At 42.9% G+C, this 23,348-nt stretch overlaps 1 protein-coding gene across 1 annotated transcript in view; it reads right to left on the reverse strand.

Moving 5' to 3' along the window:
• The window catches only part of LOC134395940 (zinc finger protein 271-like), a 70,528-nt gene that overhangs the window by 4,115 nt on the left and 43,065 nt on the right, over positions 1-23,348 (reverse strand). The window lies entirely within an intron of this gene.

The raw sequence follows: 23,348 nt of genomic DNA on the forward strand, positions 1-23,348 counted from the left end.
ACCTAAAAACGGATATGACAGAGCAGGAAAAAGTTCAGAAAATGGCAACTAAAATGATAGGGGAGCATGAGGGAAGGTTACATCAACTGGGATTGTTAAGCTTGGAAAAAAGGAGGCTAAGGGGAGACATGATAGAGGTGTACAAAATTATGGTATGGAGAATGTGGATAGGGAGACATTTTTCTCCCTCTCTCAAAATACTAGAACCTGGGGTCATCCCATGAAGCTGATTGGTGGGAGATCCAGTACAAATAAAAGGAAGTACTTCTTCATACAATGCGTAGTTAAATTATGGAACTCACTACCACAAGATGTAGTGATGGCCACCCATTTGGATGGCTTTAAAAAGGGGTTGGATAAATTCCTGGAGGCAAGGGCTATCAATGGCTACTAACCCTGATGGTTGTGTGCTATCTCCAGTATTCGAGGCAGTAAGCCTGTGTGCGCCAGTTGCTGGGGAACATGGGCGGGAGGGTGCTGTTGCACCATGTCCTGCTTGTTCATCCCTGGCCGATGGCTGGTTGGCCACTGTGTGAACAGAGTGCTGGACTAGATGGACCCTTGGTCTGATCCAGCAGGGCTCTTCTGATGTTCTTATTTCTCTGTGTCACTTCTCAGGGCTACACTGCAGAAATGCTGGCTATTCCTTCTCCAGAGAGCAGTGGTTCTCTGTTTTGTGTGTGAACTGCTTGAAAATTGCTGGGGCTCACGGCAGACCATGTGATAAACTTTGGTTTGTTCTACAAATCAACGCACATACATAAATCATATTTTAATAACCATAGTTTTGCCTTTCTAACACAATGGATGCACCTGACTTCAGGACGGCTTTATCAACGTTATCTTAACTGGTAAATTTTTCAGGAAAAAGTAGTATTTTACTAATTTATTTATCTATTATATTTTTCATCCACGCAGTAGAGCCAGTGTGTTGGCGAAGGCGTTGGACTGGGAGTTGGGAGATCCGGGTTCTAGTCCCCACTTGGCCATGGAAACCCACTGGGTGACTTCGGGCCAGTCACAGACTCTCAGCCCATCCTATCTCACAGGGTTGTTGTTGTGAGGATAACATGGAGAGGAGGATTATGTATGCCACTTTGGGTTCCTTGGAGGAAAAAAGGCAGGATATAAATGCAATAATATATAATATATTCTCTGGGTTGATTACAAACAATTAAAAGAATAAAAACAACAACAATAGTTAAAATAAAATGCATCACAAAACAACAAACAGCACAGGGATAAATATAAAAATGTATATGAACAGCCACAAAAATCTAAAAATGAAGTCTTGAAAATGCTTGGGAGAGAAGGAAGGGCTTTGGGGAAAGGTAACAACGTAGGCAGCAGGCAAGCCTCCTTGGAGAGGTTTTTTAAAAAATGGGGCACCACCAATGAGAAGGTCCTCTCTCTTGTAGCCTCTCTCCAGCTTCCTGCAACAAGGGTACCTGGAGGAGGGCCTCTGAAGATGATCAAAGCGTCTGAACAAGTACATAGTAGACTTCACCCATTCTGTATTATGAAAATCACAGGGCCTTTGTTCTTCTGTGTGATAATCTTGCCCCTCAGTCAAAACAATGGACTTGATCTCCAACATCGGAAAAAATAAGTCAAGCGCAGGACTGAGTACAGATATTTCTTGGGTGATTTGAGGTAGATCATCAAGGGTAGCCTTCTCCAACCTGGTGCCCTTCAGTTATGTTGGGCTACAACTCCTAGGGAAGCGTTTCTGGCTCCCAATTTTTTTTAACAATAGCAACAATGTAAAAGCCTTTAACCTCTAAATTACCTTGCAGGTAATTTATTGTTAATTTATGAATATTGGGGCAGGGGTAGTGGAACCAGGAATGAATTATTGTGTGGAAGGATTTGTGAGCTTGGCTCAGGCATTGATCCTAAATTCCAGGGCTGAGCATGTAATGGTCAGAGGCACCCTGTTCCTTAACTCTCTTAGCATCTGCCCACTCGCTTGAGCCTGTAATTTGCAGCATGGGCTTTTTTTAGTAAAAAAACAAAGAAGAACCCTACAATAACTCCAGCAATTATTGATCTGTGAGCACCTGAAGCTGTAGAATTCTTGACACTAAGCAGAGTGTGGATATGATCAACTTTTCACGGGAGACCATTACAAGCCCTATACTTAAAAAAAAAAAAATCTACCTCAACCACACCCCCAGAGACACAGATGGAGCCTGCTCTGGATTTCTCACATTCCTGCCGCTGAGCTCCTCCTCCAGCAGTCCCATTGACCCAGCTGCTCCTCCTCCTCCGAGAATACACAAAGCCCTTTCCTTGCTGGGGCAGGATCGTAAACTATAAGGGGGACCAGGGCTCAAGCCACCCCGGGATTTTTTTTGGGGGGGGGGAATGCCCAACCAAGTAAAATCAGTAAGCTCACAGCCTGTCTGGCAGATTCCTCAGTCAGTCTGAATTGTTATGTGTTTGGGGATCAGTCTAAATTACCTCCAAGCAAACCTTGCTTCCTCTTCAGCTGCCCAGCAGATGTCTTTGCAAGACAAAAGCCACTCTCCTTTTGTGTCCCCTTCAGCCGTCCCCAGATTCTAGGACAAAAGGCTGCCCTTTTAGGAATTACAGTGTGTGTGTGTGTGGTGGCTTTTAAATATGTCTGAACAAACAATATATATAATTGTTTTACTATGTGCAGCACCACGTGCATTGATGATATAATAATAATAAATAAAATAATAATAATAATCACATCATGGCACAACCCAGCTACTATTAAACGCTTTTAGCTACCTAAACTTATGCATGTTTACTTAGAAGTAATTTCCAGAGAGCTCACTGGGACTTAATTATAAAGAATCTCCTTAAAACATTACGTCTTGACTAATGAGCCAAAAGCATATTACATGTCAGACATTTTCAGACTAAGCACAGGAAGAGAGTCTTGAGAATATGTGATATTATTACACTGGGTCATGGGGGAAAAGTTTGAAGAACACTGGTATGTTATATAGGATTACAGATGGTGGGGTCGTGTGTAAACTATCACAATATATTTAAAATGTAATATTTTTGTGGAGTACTTCTTATTTTAATATGTGGCTTAAACATTCTCGGATTCATTGTTGAAATATGGTTTCCAGAAATTGAAATATATACATAAATGTAAACAAATACGCCAAGCCCTTCTTTTCCAAATTAAGCCCCATGCCCCCACCCCCTCCTGGCTCCCGGGCCTCGAGTCTCCCTTTTCTCCAATCTCATTTACCTGGGATCCGGACGGGTCCAGTTGCTCAGGGGTTCAGAGCTGTAGAGTGCTAGTTTGGGTCCCCGTAACTCGATCGGACTCCGGAAAAGCCGGATTGGGGTGGCGAGGAATCAAGGTTGGGTAGTTTGGGGGAGGGGCGGGGGAGTCCGCTCCCCAAAAACCCGCGCCGAATCAACAACTGCTCAATCCAATCTGCTTCTCTGTCCCGTCAGCGCCTCGAACAGTTCAACTCCAAAACGCAGCCCAAGAAGAATCGATCGTCTTTTTGACCCACTAATCTGTTTATTCTCCCCACCACCACCACCACCTCGCCGCCACGCTCGCTCCTGCCCCAATCGTCAGCTCCCGCAGCAACTCCGCCCACTCCGGGTTGCTCCAGCCTCTTCCTGCGTGTCCATTTCCGATTCCACACGCGGCATCTGCAAAGCTCCCTCCGACAAGATCGCCTTTCGCTTGGCTGTGGAAGGATCCAGGCGTCTCTCACCTCCAAGCCCCACCGCTCTCATAAGAACATAAAACGAGCCGCGCTGGATCGGCCAGAGGGTCCATCTAGTCAAGCACTCTGTTCACACAGTGGCAAACAACCAGCTGTTGATCAGGAACCCACAAGCAAAACATGGGTGCAATAGCACCCTCCCACCCATGTTCCCCAGCCACTAGTGTACATAGGTTTACTGCCTCTAATACTGGAGGTAGCACCTAACAATAAAGGCTAGTAGCCGCTAAGAGGAATTTATCCAATCCCCTTTTAAAGCCATCCAAATCGCTGGCAATCACTACATTTTATGGAAGTGAATTCCATAGTTTTAACTATGTGCTGTGTGGAGAAGGACTTACTCTGTTCTGAATCTTCCACCAATCAGCTTCATGGGATGACCTGGGTTCTTGTATTATGAGAGAGGGAGAAAAATATCTTCCTTTACACTTTTTCCATACCGTGCATAATTTTGTATATCTGTATCGTGTCTCCACTTACTTTGTTTCCAAGCTGAACAATCCCAGCAGTTGTAACCTTCCCTCATAGAAGTGTTGTTCCAGAGCCTTGATAATTCTAGTTGCCCTTCTCTGCAACTCACCACTAGGCCACCATGCCTCCCCTCGCCATGCCTGACTTTGTATGACCTGTGAATTGTCCTAATAAATTGATTTCAGGTTTTTTCAGAGCTACTTGAGGATCGCCTGCTTTGTGTTCCCCTGGGCTTTTAACGTTGCCTGCATCTGAAAAATAGAAGCTCTTTCTAATAAGTGACAGGCGCTACAGTGGAGTTGACGAATCTTCCAGATGTTGTCAGACTCCCAACTCCCATCAACCCCAGCTAGCATGATTAATAGTCATGGATGATGGGGTTGTAGTCCAACTGGAGGGTTTCCCTGCCACTGCATATAGGAAAATCTCCTAGGCTAACTTGCTCTTGTGGCTCAGGCTGCAAATAGAAAAAGAGGCACAGGAGGAGGGCAATTTAAAAAAGAAAGAAAAGTAAACTATGAGTTTATGAGCACTTTTGGTTATTTAGTCAAGCTAACCAGAGTTTTTTTTTTAAACAAAACAAAAACACTCCTCTGGAGATTTAAAGACATAAATTGAGGCTGTGCTCCCATTGTTGGTGATGCTGTAGGTGTGGGGTTGGATTCCATGGCCTCCAAAGTCCCCTCCAATTCTATGATTTGTTATTATTATTATTATTATTATTATTATTATTATTATTATTATTATTATTATTTATATAGCACCATCAATGTACATGGTGCTGTACAGAGTAAAACAGTAAATAGCAAGACTCTGCCGCATAGGCTTACAATCTAATAAAATCATAGTAAAACAATAAGGAGGGGAAGAGAATGCAAACAGGTACAGGGTAGGGTAAGCAGGCACAGGGTAGGGAAAAACTAACAGTAGAAAGTAACAGTAGAAGTCTGCACAACATCAAGTTTTAAAAGCTTTAGGAAAAAGAAAAGTTTTTAGTTGAGCTTTAAAAGCTGTGGTTGAACTTGTAGTTCTCAAATGTTCTGGATTTGTGTGGTCTTTCCCTAAGGCAGCGGTGGGCCACTTTAGTTGGTTGTATGTGCATTGGCCTCCCCAGGACCCACTGCGGACTGGCATCCCTCCGCTTCCAACAGTGGCCTCATAGTTGGATTTGCACCTTTCCCCCAACAGAATCATTATTTCTGTAGAGAAACAGTTCATTAACACAATTCTGCTGGGAGACAAGGTATTCGATCCCCATGCACTTTGTTTCCCAACAGAATCACTGGGAATCTGGTAGCAGTGGCAGCAGCCATTGTGGTGGTAGGGGACCCAGCGGAGGCTACAAAAATATTAGGGACGGCGTGCATGTTGCCCATCGCATCCCTAGGGCAAGAGTTTCCCAATCTTAGAATAAAAACATGAAAATCTAAACAACCCTGTACTAAAATTATAAGGGCTCCTCCCTGACTCCCCTCAATTTTAGCAAAATCATGGCCACCTGTAGCCTTCTAAAACAGTAGCTGAAGGGGCCATTACAACAGGTTTGAGGTCAGACCCTTTTGCCCCCCCCACCCCACCCCCCCGTTGCTCAGAATATAAAGATGAGTACACCCAAGATGGATAACCATGGGGAGATCATCTTAGGCAACTCAAGGAGTGATCAATACATAGTAAGATAATGGAGATATTTCCCACGGCCTTCAGTACATGCATGTGGTGAAGTAAGGATTCTAATCCAGATTAGAGCCAGTTCACTTCACACAATATCTGGGGGAAATTTATTTATTTCATTTATATACCGCCCCATATAGCCGAATCCCATACCAGTGGTAAGGCAGTGGGGTCATATGTGTTTACTCCACTCCCATCTTGCATTCAGTGTCACATGACACCTAATCCAATTCCCTTAAAAAGATAAAGTAGCTCTTTGTTTTGCGGCACTTTGAAATAGGGATTGAAATACAGAAAGCACAGACTGTGAAAATTACCTTATTTACTGTGGCCATGAGAGATAACACAGCCATCCCTGAATTGTGAACTAATTAACACAGGTATTTTAAAAGCAACAATAGCACCTTTGTCCCTAGTCAAGCCACAGGCGATAGAGTTAACCTTCTTAATGAATGGTAGCTCAGCTGTTCTGAGTTGAAACAGCTACCTTAAAATCAGAGTGTCCTGGGAGGTTGAAGTGTCTTTGGATCTTGCCATTTCTGATATCATTTTGCATCTTTTAAAATCTATTTTAAAGTGTTTTATTCTGTTTTTATTTTGTTTTATCTTGTACACCGCTCTGAAATTTTCAATGGGGAGTGGTATATAAATATTATAAATAAATAAAAATCAGACTTATGTCCATTTATTCTTTTTTGTAGAGATTGTCCTGTTTGTTCTATATAGAATGCACTAGGGCGTGGCTGGCAAATGTCTTTGGGACACTCCTTTGGATTTTGCTACAACAGACTAATAAAGCTTCCCCTCCAGAAATTGTTTAAAAGGGAACTTCCCTTCTCCACCTATTTCCCTGTATTATTAGATAAGTGTCATTTGTTTAAATTAGGGATTCATTTATTTTAGGACACTTTTAATATTGGCTTTACTCCTGTACTTTTAACAACAGCCATGCATGCATATGGCAGGTGAAGCTTTTCCAGGCATAAAGTGATGGAGGGCTTTACTTTCTTAAATTCTACAGTTTATAAATATTTCAAGACATAAGAGCAGGGCCATTAAAAAGTGGCAACTCAACCTAGGGGATGACTGAATATTCCTATACCATTAAATAGATATCTCTTGCTCACTAAAGTCTTTTATACACTCCACAGCTTTCAATTTGTTAATCTTTTCTATTTTGCTTTCTTCGTGCTCCTACCCTTCAATTTTTTTATTTCTTTAAGTTTATTTGCAAAAGCAAATGGTGAAATGTGTGCTCACATCTGAATCTTGCATTTTTATTTATCACATGGACATCCGTGCTCCTTTTTACAGACAGACACACATCCACATCTTCTAGTGAACCCCTGTGAAGTAAATTAATGTACATTAACTACTGTTAATTCGTGTAATTTTTTTTAAAAAAATTATTGCATTTATATCCTGCTTTTTTTCGTTCAAGGAAGCCAAGGTGGCATGCTTAAGCCTCCTCTCCATTTTATTCTCACAACAACAACCCTGCGAGGGAGGTTGGGCTGAGTGTCTGTGACTGGCCCAAAGTCACCCAGTGGGTTTCCATGGCCAAGTGGGACTAAAACCCAGATCTCCCGATTCCCAGTCCAATGCTTTAGCCACTTTACCACAATTTCCCATCAAGAGCTTGTAACCAACCTTTAGTAATGAGCCTATGTTTTATCTTCCTTTTATCTGCTTTTCTCATAGGGGAAAAATCCATTTATCTGGAGGAAAAACAGATCCGAAAAGTAATTCTCTAAAGGTGTGGGTGTTTCCTCGCACTTTGCTCTGCATAGGTGTTGGGTGTGGGTGGGTGTCCTTGACATCTGCAATGAAGCTCTTCATGGATTCCCCCAAATCCAAGCCATAACATGGCATAGTAGGTATTTACATCCCACCTCCCCAGTTTTAAGAATCTACCCATTACACCACACTGTTTTTGTTTTTTATTTCTGTAACTTTAAGAAGCTCCCACTTAATATTGCCAATAGACAAGGCTCTTCAAGATAACCTCCCCACCCCACCCCGCTACCATAACCCCACCCAGGGGAAGAGGTTTATATAACTGACTCCATGCTGGTTGTGGCTCTCTTTTTGAAGAGCCCGAGGTAGAAGCTGTAGGCAGAAACAAGGAGTGGCTAAAACAGAAGAGGTGAGTGAAGCATTACATATTGTTGATATGTGATGCTTTAAATTAAGAATTTTTTTCAAAACCCTTTGACTTTCTTTTGTTGTTTATTTAGTATTTATAATACGGATTGATCATTCTTTCTACATATATTCTTTGGGAACTGTATGGCAATAATTGCTTTTATCTCACTTTCTTCCTTTTGTCCTCTTTGCCAATTTGTTTGTTGTTGAGGAATAATGGGTCATGGTCTCTTGTCTGACTCTGTGTTCTTGTTTCTCTCCATAAGGCCCCTCTCCCCCTGCACCTCCACACCTTAACACCTAGTGGAAATGGCAGTGTGGTGTAGTGGCTAAAGTCTTGGACTGGGAGCCGGGCGATCTGGGTTCTAGTCCCCACTCGGCCATGGAAACCCACTGGGTGACTTTGGGCCAATCACAGACTCTCAGCCCAACCTACCTCACAGGGTTATTGTTGTGAGGATAACATGGAGGGGAGGATTATGTATGCTGCCTTGGATTCCTTGGAGGAAAAAAGGCATGATATAAATGCAATAATAAATAGGTGCTTCTTTCTTTATTGCAACATCTCTCTGCAGGGGAAACGCCTATCTTCAGAGGTTGTACCTACTATGCAGCTGCTAGAGCAGGGGTAGTTAACTTATGGCCCTAGCGTTAGTTTGGCCTACAACTCCCATCATTGCTCTCCATAAACCCTATACTGCCTAGGGCTGATGGGAATTGTAGGTCAAACAGTGGTATAGCTAGAGCTGGACCTTGGACCAGGGCTCTGCAGCTCACTCACTCACTCACATACACACACACACACACACACACACCTTGCTGTATGGCCGCTGTTAAAGTATCAGGAGTAAAGCCAGTTCTAAAAGTTCCCTAAAACAAATGAATTCCTAAATCAAGCAAACCACAGTTATCTGATAATGCAGGGAAATAGATGGAGAAAGAAGTTCCCAGAGAACATGAGAAGAGCCATGGCGGATCAGACCAAGGGTCCATCTAGCCTGGCATTCTGTTCACACAGTGGCCAACCAGCTACCGGTGGGAAAGCCACAAACGGGACAGGAGTGCAACAGCAGCAGGTGATGAGGGCATTAGGGGGTAGCAGAAGCAAACTCCATTTTATTCCTGTAGACATGATGGCACTATTATTTAAGTGAGTTTAAATTGCAAAACTGTGCAGGCTCAGAGTTTTTCTTTTTTTAAATCGGGGGTTTGCAAACATTTAAAGAATGTGCAGGCAGAATGTCAAGGACAAAGGCAGGGCTGGTGCTACCATTAGGCCAACTAGGTAGCTGCCTAAGGCACAGAGCTCAGAGGGGTGCAGTACTGACCTTTAAGGGCCACAGTTTTATACAAATTAGCTGTTTTAAGAAAAAAAACATAATAAAAGGAAAATATAATAGTTCAGAAACTCTTCTTGAACAGCTGAATCAAAGTTGGCAATTTTTTTCGGTGTGTGTGTATGTAAGTAGCTCGCCTTCCCTAGGGCTCAAAATAGTCTGGTACCAGCCCTGGACAAAGGTATCGTCTAGAATTCCAGTTTGTGAATTCCAGGCGAAAGCCCCTCCTATCAGCAAGCACATGTGAATATATGAAAGTAGTACTTCACAACACATCCACACAGTCAGACTACAAAACAACAGAACCTTGACTCAGGGACAACCACAAGTCAGCATATCACAGGTACAAATCCTAAAAAGTTACCATGATGTCTTTGAAGGACTTGGAAGTTTCCCAGGCACCTTGCGTTTCAAACTGGATGAAATTGTGCAGCTGTGCAGCATATGCCATATCGACAGAATCGCAGGTTCATTAATCTAATGAGGCTTCAAGGACTCAAAGATACCTCAAATATGGCAGTTGATGATATACAGCCATATCAAACCACCTAAGCGATACACAGTTTTTATATTAAATGACTGATTATCTCAATTAACAGTCATTCAGGACTAGTGCTACTTTCATGTTAAGTGTTCTACATGTTTAGTTTGGGAAGCTATCCTTATGTTATTTATATATTCTTTCAACAAATATGACATTGGGGGTGTTAGAATAGATAGCAGTTCCATCCTATCAGAGGACTGCAAAGAGACTGGAAGCTGAACTCCAGTACAGAGATCATGAGGGAGGAGCCTGGGCAAACTCAGCCGATCTTGTCTCATTCTCAATAAAGCTTTAATCACAGCATGTAAGCCTCTGTTTTCTGTGGGCTAAGAAAGTTCTACTAAAGCATTGGTGAAGTTCTCCTCAGGTGTTCAGGTAGACACAAACTCAGAACATTTTATAAGTCATGACAATTTGCAAAGACTGATAATGTTAGAAAGCAATTTAACATTCCTGAATGACTGAATAATCAACAGCCTTCAGTTTGTGGGATAATGGTGAGATTGTCCCTCTGTTTTTCCAGCTCACTGTTCCCAGTGTGTAAATACTCCTATGACCGTCCACAGACACAGCAGTCATAAATCCAGGGCCTAAGATTACCCAGCTGCACTATTAAAACGAAACATCTGGAGGGCCACAACTCGCCCACCCCTGTGCTAAAGCCACGGGAGCCCGCGACATAAGCCATCTACAGCTGTTCTGTGGGAATATCGTTTTAGTTGTTTCTGCTTTTAAATTCTATACTGGTTTTAGCTTGATTAATGGCTTAATTTGTTTTTAGCTGTGTATATTTATTGTTTTATACGGCTTGTATGATTTTGTCTGTGTGCCGCCCTGAAATCCCAGAGATGTAGGGTAGGATGCAAATGTTTTAATAAATAAATAAATAATATCCTGGAGTGGGAGACAAGAACACAGCTCAGTAAGTCCCTCAAGGCCTGTGCAATCTCGCAAATATGGAGAGTCCCTGTTTCCCTGAAGGTTTGTTTGTTGCTATCTGCTTTTAGATTGTAAGCCTATGCGGCAGGGTCTTGCTATTTACTGTTTTACTCTGTACAGCACCATGTACACTGATGGTGCTATATAAATAAATAAATAAATAAATAATAATAATAATAATAATAATAATAATAATAATGCTGCATGTAAGGCATTGGGATGGGTTCTTTCTCCAAATATTTATTTGCTGAAGGGAATGCATTGTGTACATGTTGGAGGCACTCTGTTTCAGAAAGTAACCCTTGACAACTCAGCCTTTCAACTCCTGGGCCTTTACCAGTTATTTAATGGGTAGAAGCCTAGCAGGCAAAGCTTTCCAATTACCGTATTTCTTCGATTGTAAGACGCTGTCGATTGTAAGACGCACACTAATTTCAGTACCACCCACAGAAAAAAGCTTTGATTCTAAGAAATAATAAATGCACCTGCGATTCTAAGACGCACCCCGTTTTTAGAGATGTTTATATGAGGAAAAAAATTGCGTCTTAGAATCGAAGAAATATGGTACTTGATCAGTGTTGGGAAATGCTTCACCAGCTGGATTTCTGCCTACCTGGCAGTTCTTAAAGATACAGAAGCCCCACTAGGGGAAAATATATTACCATATCTTGTACTTTGTTTACTGGTTTCTTCTTTCTTTCATTCTTTCTTTCGTTCTTTCTTCCTTCCTCTTGACATAAGGGTCCTCTCCTCCTATATTTCAGATGACAATGGTGGACAGTAGCAATGAAGCAAGAACCCAAGGAAGTGATAAAGTCAAGGCTGAACCTGGTGTTCTTGCCATAGTCCAGCCAGTCCAGAAGAGCTATCAGTGCCTAGAATGTGGGAAAAGCTTCCGAGGAGGCCCAAGCCTGTTAATTCACCAGAGAATCCACACAGGCGAGAGGCCGTACCAGTGCCCAAAGTGTGGGAAGAGCTTTACCCAGCAGTCAAGCCTCACCATTCACCTGAGAATCCACACAGGGGAGACCCCCTACACCTGCCCTCAGTGTGGCAGATGTTTCCGGCAGAGTTCCAACCTCCTCAAGCATAAGCAGCTCCACGCGGGGGTGAGGCCTCACCTGTGTGCTGAATGCGGGAAGTGTTTTGCGCAGCGCTCAAACCTCCTCATCCATCAGCGCATTCATACGGGAGAGATGCCCTACCTGTGTGCTGAATGTGGGCAGACTTTCCGCCAGCACCGGAGCCTGCTGGTCCACCAGCGATTCCACAAGGGGAATGGATCTGGCGGCCATGATTGCCCCGAGTGCTGGAAAAGCTTCACGCAGAGCTCGGACCTTGTGAAGCACCTGAGGGTCCACACCGGGGAGATGCCCTACAACTGCCTGCACTGCGGAAGAAGCTTCCGGTACATCTCGAACCTCAATCGGCACAAGAGGACACACACCGGGGAGAAGCCCCACGCTTGCCGGCAGTGTGGCGAATGCTTCAGCCACCTGTCTAGCCGGAATACGCACGAGAGGATTCACACGGGTGAGAGGCCTTTTGGCTGCGCCGAATGTGGGAAGATGTTCATTTCCAGCTCAAAGCTTGCAAGGCACCTGAGAACCCACGCGAAGCAGGACGCCTACAATAAGTGTGGGCAAAGCTTCTGTCACCACCCAAACCTCGTTAAACACCAGCGACTCCACAGAGCCCTGAGCTCCCATTCGAAAAGGGAAGGGAAGTGGAAGAGCAAGGCGGTTTTGCTTGATTGAGCTCTTTGGCCCTACCTGCTCCACCAGGTAACTTAGTGAGTGATTGCCCCACTGGTTTCATCTGGTTCTGGTGGTTCTCTCTGCCCTGGGACTTCCAGTTCAGAGAGCAGAAGCAGGGATATTTCAGTCAGAATTCTCAACACCTGCCCCCATCTACAGACCCCTAGATTAGCCTTCCCCAATGTGGTGCCCGCCAAATGTGTCAAACTACACCTCCCAGCATCTCCAGCCAGCATGGCCAATGGCCGTATTGGCTGGAGGACATTGGGCATTGTAGTTCAATGGCCATACTGGCTAGAGGATGCTGGGTGTTGTATTCCAATGGCCATATGGCTGGAGGTTGCTGGAAATTGTAGTCCCACATCTGGAGGGCAGGAATTTGGGGAAGGCCACACTAGATTCTTTGGAGGGAGCCACAACTGTTAAAACCATTGTGAAACCAATATACAGTCGTGTGAAAAAGAAAGTACACCCTCTTGGAATTGTATGATTTTACATATCAGGACATAATAATAATCATCTGTTCCTTAGCAGGTTTAAAAATTAGGTAAATACAACCTCAGATGAACAACAACACATGACATATTACACCGTGTCATGATTTATTTAACAGAAATCAAGCCAAAATGGAGAAGCCATGTGTGAAAAAGTAAGTACACCTTATGATTCAATAGCTTGTAGAACCACCTTTAGCAGCAATAACTTCAAGTAATCATTTTCTGTATGACTTTATCAGTCTCTCACATCGTTGTGGAGGAATTTTGGCCCACTCTTCTTTACAACGTTGCTTCAGTTCATTGAGGTTTGAGGGCATTTGTTTATGCACAGCTCTCTTAAGGTCCCATCACAGCATTTCAATCGGGTTGAGGTCTGGACTTTGACTGGGCCATTGCAACACCTTGATTCTTTTCTTTTTCAGCCATTCTGTTGTAGATTTGCTGGTGTGCTTGGGATCATTGTCCTGTTGCATGACCCAATTTCGTCCAAGCTTTAGCTGTTGGACAGATGGCTCATATTTGACTCTAGAATACTTTGGTATACAGAGGAGTTCATGATGACTGCAAGGTTCCCAGGTCCTGTGGCTGCAAAACAAGCCCAAATCATCATCCCTCCACCACCGTGCTTGACAGTTGGTATGAGGTGTTTGTGCTGATATGCTGTGTTTGGTTTTCGCCAAACGTGGTGCTGTGCATTATGGCCAGACATCTCCACTTTAAGTCTCGTCTGTCCCAAGGACATTGTTCCAGAAGTCTTGTGGTTTGTTCAGATGCAACTTTGCAAACCTAAGCCGTGCTGCCACATTCTTTTTATAGAGAAGAGGCTTTCTCCTGGCAACCCTTCCAAACAAACCATACTTGTTCAGTCTTTTTCTAATTGTACTGTCATGAACTTTAACATTTAACATGCTCACTGAGGCCTGTAGAGTCTGAGATGTAACGCTTGGGTTTTTTGCAATTTCTCTGAGCATTGCAGGGTCTGACCTTGGGGTGATTTTGCTGGGACGTCCTCTCCTGGGAAGATTGGCAACAGTCTTGAATGTTTTCCACTTTTGAATCATCTTTCTCACTGTAGAATGATGGACTTTAAATTGTTTGGAAATGGCCTTATAACCCTTCCCAGATTGATGGGCAGCAGCAATTGCTTCTCTAAGATCATTGCTGATGTCTTTCCTCCTTGGCATTGTGTTAACACACACCTGGATGCTCCAGACCAGCAAACTGAAAAAACGTTGGCTTTTATAGAGGTGGTCATACTTGCTGATGATCAGTTAATCATGCGCATTTGATTAGCAGCACCTGTCTGCTACTTAGCATCTTAATTCCTATGGAAGCAGTAAAGGTGTACTTACTTTTTCACACATGGCTTCTCCATTTTGGCTTGATTTCTGTTAAATAAATCATGACACGGTGTAATATGGCATGTGTTGTTGTTCATCTGAGGTTGTATTTATCTAATTTTTAGACCTGCTAAGGAACAGATGATTGTTATTATGTCCTGATATGTAAAATCATACAATTCCAAGAGGGTGTTCTTCCTTTTTCACACGACTGTACGTATGTAATGTAGACATAACTGGTCATGGTGACTGGGTGCTGGGGATGGTAAAACGGTGCAGTGCAGGACAGGCTGTCTGCAGTCCGCCTCTACTACAGGCCCATCTCTAACACTGGACATGTGCCAGTGGTTTAACAGTGAAATAGAATTATTTGCCCCCCTCTCCCTCTCTCTCTCTCTATATATATATGAGAGCCAGTGCGGTATAGTGGCTAAGGTGTTGGACTGGGAGTCGGGAGATCTGGGTTCTAGTTCCCACTTGGCCATGGAAAACCACTGAGTGACTTTGGGACAGTCACAAACACTCAGCCCAACCTACCTCACAGGATTGTTGTTGTGAGGATAAAATGGGGAGGAGGAGACGGATATTGGGTTCATTGGAGGGAAAAAAGGCGGGATATAAATGCAATAATAAATAAATATGAAGAGCCCTCCTGGATCAGACCCAAGGCCTACCTAGAGCAGCATTCTATTTCTACTGTGGCCAACTAGATTCCCACCAGCAGGGCATAAATGCAACAGCACCCCACGCTCCACTGGTCTTCCCCAGCAACTTGTGCTGTAGCAGTGGACTTCCAGTACTGGCAGGGGGTTGGACTAAATGGCCTTGGAGATCCCTTCCAGTTCGTAGGGCTCTATGTTTTAAGATGGAATGCCTGCCCGTAGATCAGTGGGTTGACCCGGAGACTGGTGGCTTCGATGTCAGTGAGGTTGTGAATCTGGTCCAGGTTTCTGTCAAAACCAGTCAGAACTCAAAATCGTGGGTGGTTCCTTTAGAGTTCTGACAGGTTCCAACTGAAATCCAGAGCAGATTCACTATCCCACTGACATTTGAGCCACCAGCCTCCACTTCCGGTGGACCAAGTCTGGTCTGCATGGGGTTCCCCAGATGGCCACCTTCCTTAGCCACATCACTTTCCCCCATCTGCCCATCATTTGATGGTTTCCCGGATTTCCCATGACTTTCACTCCATTCTAAAAGCTTGAAATGTGTCTCATAACTTTTAGCTACTGGAAGAAAGAGCTTCAAGGTAAAATATGCTTGGATTTTTGTTCTTTGGCCCTGGCCACCACTGGAATGTGGCTCCAAGACCTCCTCCAAAATTTAATTTTGTCCTCAGGCTGAAAGAGATTCGACATTCCTGCTATAGATAGATCCAGCAATGTAATTCTTATGCTCTTCTCTCTCAACAGATGCTCTGAAGAAGAATCCTAGGAAGACGTTTTGGATTTTGCAGGCCTTGGAGTCCCCCTGCCCCATCCCATAGCACTTATGATAAACTTGTTTGTAAAATGGATACCTGCCTCCAGGCAGGAATTTAGTGAAGAGAGAACATTTCTTACGCTACTGAGAACTAAATCTGAACTAGAACTATTCTTTCTGTCCTTATTCTATTTTTCATCCTAGTTCTGCATCTACTGTTGCCGAGGATGATTTCGGCTCAGGAAGAGTCTCTGCCTTATTTAAAAGCTGGCTGGCTGCCGGTTATTTTCTCTGTATGTGTTTGTTTTCCCACTGCAATAAATATCGAGCTAGTCAAACGGCATTTGTTTTCTTATTGGAGCGATCGAAACTAGAGAAACATCATACATGTTCTTGTGGCGGTGTGTGTGTGTGCATGCGTGTAGCAGCCGCCGCCAGAGGTAGGGAGGGACAGTTTCCATCTTTTGGGCTAAATTGGCCTGCTTCTAGAACAGGGGTGTTGAACCTCTTTCAGCCCGGGGCCCGAATTCCATTCGGAGAAGCACTTGGGGACTGCATTCCAATGGTGGGTGGAGCCAAAGGCAAAAGGGGAGGGGCCAAAAATACCAGCATGCTTTAGCTTAATGCTCTTATTGCCAATAACTAAGCCTGTGTTCAACCTTTTAGAATGGTGGAAAGAACGCACAAAAGCCAGGAAGTTACCAGTAGTTGGGGGGAAGGGGGCATAGCCATTTGGGGAACTGTGGGTGGGGGGACTGGATTGGGACACCAAGTGGGCCAGAGGTTCTGCACCCCAGCTCTAGAATGTCTCCTGGAAGAAGAAACAGGAGGGACCCCTAATGTCAACTGAGCTACTAGTATGAAATAGAATTTGGGGTTGCTCCCCCTTTTCTTCATTCCGGCCCAAAATATATACTGCAGACTGGGGTGAGTGGGTGGGGATCCAGGTTCTGCCTTCTGTTGACAGAAGGGCTCTGTTCATGAAAGGTGCCTCTGTCAAATTTTTAGGGATCCCCTCCCTGTACACCACTGTTCATCTCACTCAGCAGAGTCCCCTTGCCCTCTAGGTAGCATTTTCAGGGGGCTACCACAAGACCACCACCCATACCTGAATGGCTATTTTCAGGGATTTGGAGGAACTGAGGCAAAGAGCAGTGACAAGAGATGTAGCACCATACTTCTTTCCATAGAAGTATGATTGGAGTAGAGATTACAAACCTTTCAGCACCAGGTTCAAATCTCTTTATTTGCCCAGGCATTTTAATTTATTTATTTATTTATTACATTTCTATACCGCCCAATAGCCGAAGCTCTCTGGGCGGTTCACAAAAAGTGCTGGTCTGTCAGTCTTCCCTATCATTAACAGCCTCCAAATCTGTTTTGATTGCTGTTCTTATCACGTTGTTGCATTTTATTTTGGCATGGTTTGTTTTATACCACCCTGGTATCCGTTGGAATGAATATTTAAATAATTTTAAAATTAAAATATTTTAAATAAATAACTACAAAGGTTTTCTAAGAGATTGCATTAAGACTGCAAACCTCTACCCACTTACCTAAGAGTTAAGTCCCATTGAATTTAATTGAACTGAGTAGGCATATATAGGATTGCCATGTTAAACAGAAGTGATTTAAAAACCAAAGATGGCTTTGGATAAAATATGAATTTTGATCAATAACTTATGCATTTCAGCTACTGAATTTGGTAAGAGTAAGGAAATCAATTCTGCTCTCCAACCTAGTGGCCTCCAAATGTTTTGAACTACAACTCCTAGCATTCTTGAGCACTGGCAATGCTGACGGGGGCTGATGGGAGCTGAAGTCCAAAACATTTGGAAGGCACGAGGTTTTTTTTTTTGGTTGTGCTAAATGGTTCAAGTTTTTGTTGATACTTTGAGGATTTTGGCTGAAAAATAGAGTATAACCAACTCCCTGGCTTATACCATAGAAACAAATAACAGTATAGCAAAGAATTGCTTCTTAGGGCACAACCCTTGCATTTTTAGACAAAAAAAAAAAACCTCCTGCATTTCCCAGGCAGCATGGCTGGCTGGGGAATGCTGGGAGTTGTAGGACTTTTTTCTTTCTAATCATACATATGATTGCACCCTTAAAGAATGCAAGTGTAAACTAGTGGAATACATAAAGTTCAACTTTCTTTCCTTTTAAGTTTGGACAGATGTTCTCAGGTAACAGACAAACACCAGAAATACATTTTAAACAAACTTTATTGACTATCATAAGAAACTGGAGTACAATAAATTCAAATTGAAAGCTCCAAGTCTACAGGGATGATAGATTAAGAAATAATAGGAATACAGGTAGAAGAACAGTAGACAAGAGATATAACAAAACTGACCGATAAACAAATTAAAATGAAAGCTTAAGGTAAATCTAATCCAGATGGAAATTAAGAATTTCTCCACCCCCACACATAATACTACCTTCTTTCAATTCAGCTGGCCAAGCTAAAGAGAAAGTACAATTCTGATCAAACTAACATTTTTGGATCCGTCTATACAGAAGGAAAAGCATTACTTTTGTTGAAGTTCACAGGCAACTCAGTCATGGCTAGCTATGGGCTCATCTATTATTGCCAGATCAATAAGTGTGTGTCCAGGTAAACTACAAGAGAACTTCAGATAACCACAGATAACCTAGCAAGATTCCCACATTAACAGGTGTTTGTCCATCTGGGTAGGGGCCATAGCTCTATGTGATAGACCATGTGTTGCATGCAAAAGGTCTCAGGTTCAATCCCCAGTTTCTCCAGATTGGGCAAGGAAAGTATCTTGCCTGAAACCCTGGAGAGCTGCTGCCAGTCAGTGTTGACAATACAGAGCTAGACGGACCAATGGTCTGACTCAATAGAAGGCAGCTTGCTATGGTTCAACCTTTTCTTAAACCTGTACACCATCTTGGATTTTGCACTTTGCATTCAGCTTTGGCCAACTGAGCTTAACCTCTATTATCTATAAAGAAAGACACAGGATTACATAGTGCAATAGCAGGTTTACAATAAGAAGGTGGTTGGCTGCTGCCAACAATTCTACCTTTGATGGCAGTGTGGCATAGTTTAAAAAAAATGGCAGATTACTTGTAAAAAGTTAAAAGCATAAAATTTTCTGATTCAGATTCTGTTCCAGTTCAGGTTCAACTGTGACTGAAATTGTCCTGATGGAGGCCAATAGAGATTTGGTTTTGCACCCCTGAACCAGTTCAGTTCCAGTTCACACGGGAGAATTTAAATATTCACATTATAAATGCTGATTTGTATAAGCAGTGGAGTGATTACTATCACTATAGTATTGTACCCTAGCATTAATACTAGATGGTTCAACATACATACTAGCTAGAAAAACTGACACCATCCACATGGAATTGGAACATAACGAAGAGGGAAATATGAAATTAACTTAGAGGAAGTGATACATCAATATTGGATTCTTACATGAGGCTGAAGAAATATAACATGATGGGAAAACACACACTTCTTAAAAAGATGCATCCAGTCTCTTACATACCTTCCAAACCCCAAGCTACTCTTCGTATTATCTCCCTCAGCACTTGGACACTGGGAAATAATTGCCTTGTGAAATTCCTTGCACCTTATAGGCCTATTACCACAGATAAAGCCTGTGAAGGAACTAACTTTCTAATAACCAGTGCTACACATGTATCTTTAAGGCTTAACCTGTGCTTAAAGTTTAAGCAGATTAGCAAGGATTTTTTTTAATAGTAACTTTAGCAGTTACAGAGATTGACGGAGCACTAGAGCATCAGGATGTAGTACACAGAAACACTGTTAGCTCCCCCTTCCTCCATCCAGCTGTTTATCTTCAGTCTGTGGCTTAAAGGCGGCATGTTTTTAGTGGAGGAAGGTTTGAAAATAGCCTCCAACCTGCTTCCCTCTCTCTAACAAAGAGCAAAGCAATCAGTGAAAAAGTCACCACAGACTAGAGATGTGAAAGCCTGGTTGGGGGGGGGGGGAGACCTGGAAAAATTCAGGGGAAAAAATACCAATTTCCCCCCACAAGGGGCATTTTTTATTTATTTCTGGTGAAAAATTGAACAGCTTTGAATTATGAAATATTTTCTTTTAGAATTTAACACAAGGCATTTGTATATTGCTACCAAGCCTTTACTCCCCTACAAATGATTTCTAAAAACTATGTAATAAGTATACTTTTATAGAAAGACTAGAGATGTAAACTGTCTGTAAACAATGAAGCCATGGGGGGAAATGTTATTTAATCCCCTCTTGAAGATTCTCAGCATAGTTATTTCTTCCATTTCTTATTCAAATTATTGATCCAGTGTATATTTTACTGATAAAACACTGAGATGTTAAGAACATAAGAGAAGAGCCCTGCTGGATCAGACTGAAGGTCCATCTAGTCCAGCACTCTGTTTACACAGTGGCCAACCAGCTGTCGACCGGGGAACAACAAAGCAGGACATGTCATGCCCAGTTTCCCAACTTGTGAATATCATTACTATGGAAGAAAATGTACATTTTTGACAATTTGGGTTTTTGTTCTACAAAGCCTTGTTTCTGGACATGTTTTCTTCTGCCTCTAGTTCTTCCTGCTTCTTCTGGCTTCTAGGATGCTTCAGATGCTTCATAGAATCATAGAATAGTAGAGTTGGAAGGGGCCTATAAGGCCATCGAGTCCAACCCCCTGCTCAATGCAGGAATCCACCCTAAAGCATCCCTGACAGATGGTTGTCCAGCTGCCTCTTGAAGGCCTCTAGTGTGGGAGAGCCCACAACCTCCCTAGGTAACTGATTCCATTGTCGTACTGCTCTAACAGTCAGGAAGTTTTTTCTTGATGTCCAGCTGGAATCTGGCTTCCTTTAACTTGAGCCCATTATTCCGTGTCCTGCACTCTGGGAGGATCAAGAAGAGATCCTGGCCCTCCTCTGTGTGACAACCTTTTAAGTATTTGAAGAGTGCTATCATGTCTCCCCTCAATCTTCTCTTCTCCAGGCTAAACATGCCCAGTTCTTTCAGTCTCTCTTCATAGGGCTTTGTTTCCAGACCCCTGATCATCCTGGTTGCCCTCCTCTGAACACGGACTGCCTGCTGAAGTTCACTCTGGTCAGTCATAAACTAGGAACCTAAAGTACATTATGTATAACTTGGTTTGGTATTTTAAACTTTTAAACTACAGTTTCTTCAGACAATAACAACAAATTTACTGAGTTCACTTTTTAAGGTTTTCAAATATAATGATAATTTCATGAGCCAACCAAGTTAGACATAACATGACGTTAGGAACATAAAAGCTGCTTTACATTCCTAAAGTGGCCTACCTCAACCTGGTGCCCTAGAGATGTTTTGGACCACAATGCCCAGCATTCCTGACTACCAGCCATCCTACCTGAGGCTGATAGGAGCTGAAGTCCAAAATATCTGGAGGGCACCAGGTTTAGGAAGGCGGTCCTAAAGCAACAGTGACTTTCAATCTATAAAGAGCTTATTTTTCAATTTCAATTCCCCCCCCCCAAAAAAAACAGGGAAAGAATCAGCCTTTTCCCATGGCTTCAACATATCAAGAAATTTTACATCTCCACCCCAGACTGAGCATTCCAAATTCATTCTGATAAATGTACCACATCATTTTTGTCAAATCCTTATTCTGAACCGTTAATTTGATTTACTCATTTTTAAAATTGTTCTGTTCCAGTTTGGGATCAAATAGGGTTTTTCAAATTGTGTTCTAAGTTTGGTTCCAGTCTTGGGGGTTTCTGGTTCCATTTCCTGGTTATTCACATTATAGTAGATATAGCAGGATATAGATTGATTTGCATGTCATGATAACCCACCATTTAAAAAAATTTTGCCTGTAGGCCCCAGATAACGAGTCAATGTGCTAGTTTGTTTACCGTTAAGTGAAAACAAAGAACATTGCCAAAAAGCCAGATTCATAACCTATAGATTGCTGTTGCCCCAGCACTCTGGCTCATTATCAATATCCCACATTTAAAAGAAATATCAATCATGATGTGGAAGACGGGCCATTTTCATCTAAACCTGAGTGCTTTTTAACAGTGACAGAAGTGGGGCCCAGCAAGAGACAGGTGCTTTTTCGTGTGTGTGTGGCCAAAATGCAACTGAGAGTATCACCCCATTCCACTACCCATACCCCTGGAGACTGCTTTTTTATGGTTTTGTACTAACCTCCTGGGGCTCATGATTTGCTATATGTGGATAAGCATGTTACTGATAGCATAGCACTATTTGCAGCAGCAGAAAACGTTAATAGGCTTCTTGTGCAGACCATAGGAAAACACTGTAGTGAAGACCATCAAATATAGATGGTCATAAAGACATCATGTAAAATCTTTGTTTATTACCAGTTTTGCTCAGCATTTGTTTCAGCATGTTTTTCTCCCCTCCCACCCCTCCATTGGCAACCCCTTTTTTTGCTTGTCTTGTAACTATACATTTGTAATGACCTGTGACAACCTTGTAAATAAGACCACAAAAGTTACTAGCCTGAAAGAAGAGAACAAGACTGGCCTACCATGAGCTGGCAAAGAGGGGTCACGGAGCTCCTCTAGCCGTCCACCTTGTTCCTATGCAGGTACACAGAGAAGGCACTCCGCCCCTTCTCCACCAGACTCCATGCTATTCCTTGTCGTTGGAAGCTACCAGACAAACACTTCAAATACAAAGCTGACCAATGATTTGAAATTCCACGGATGGGCAACTTGCAGCCCCTCCAGATGTTGTGGCCCACAACTCCCATGATGTCTCATGATTGGCTCTGCTGCCCAGAGCTTCATGGGAGTTGTAGGCCCAAACATCTGGAGGGCCACAAACTGCCCACCCCTGGCTTAAACAAAGACATTGGCCGACAGATGTCATGATCAACCTGCGAGCTGCTTCCAAACTGACAGTGCAATCCTATATACGTCTACTCAGAAGCAAGCCCCATTGTGTTCAAGGAAACTTACTCCTACTTCACCTTACCCCCCAAAGGTGGAACAGTTAGCAAACATCTGAGACATCAGGACAAGAGAAAAAGATTATAGGAACAATACAGATCAGCAAGGGGAAGGGATCAGTGGAGGACTACAAGGGAAGAGAGTCAATGTTTATGTCGTATTCAAAGAACCATATTAAATTTCCTATGCCATACTAGGGTTTTTTCTATATTTGGATTGAAATTCATTGGAAATTAATATTCCTAAAATGCACCTTGACATAAAAACAAATGGACATGATTCTTCTCTGCATGGGTGCAGAGAGGAAGAGCCAGAGCCTAACAAAGCCCAGCTGTTCTCCTTCTCCCTGTTCAGCATGCGCACATGCGCACCTTGCACGGCTACAGTACTGAGCCATCAGAGAGAATAGGTGGCCTTTGCGCTCCCGTCTTCTCCATCCAGCCCTCCATTCTCTATCCTGTCAAAAACATGAACACTCACGCTTGTATTCCTGGATGCAAAATTACAGGAAAGTAGATCTGCAGATGTTTTTGACTTCAA

The sequence above is a fragment of the Elgaria multicarinata genome, chromosome 3 (assembly GCF_023053635.1).
Source record: "Elgaria multicarinata webbii isolate HBS135686 ecotype San Diego chromosome 3, rElgMul1.1.pri, whole genome shotgun sequence".
NCBI classification, from domain to species: domain Eukaryota; kingdom Metazoa; phylum Chordata; class Lepidosauria; order Squamata; family Anguidae; genus Elgaria; species Elgaria multicarinata.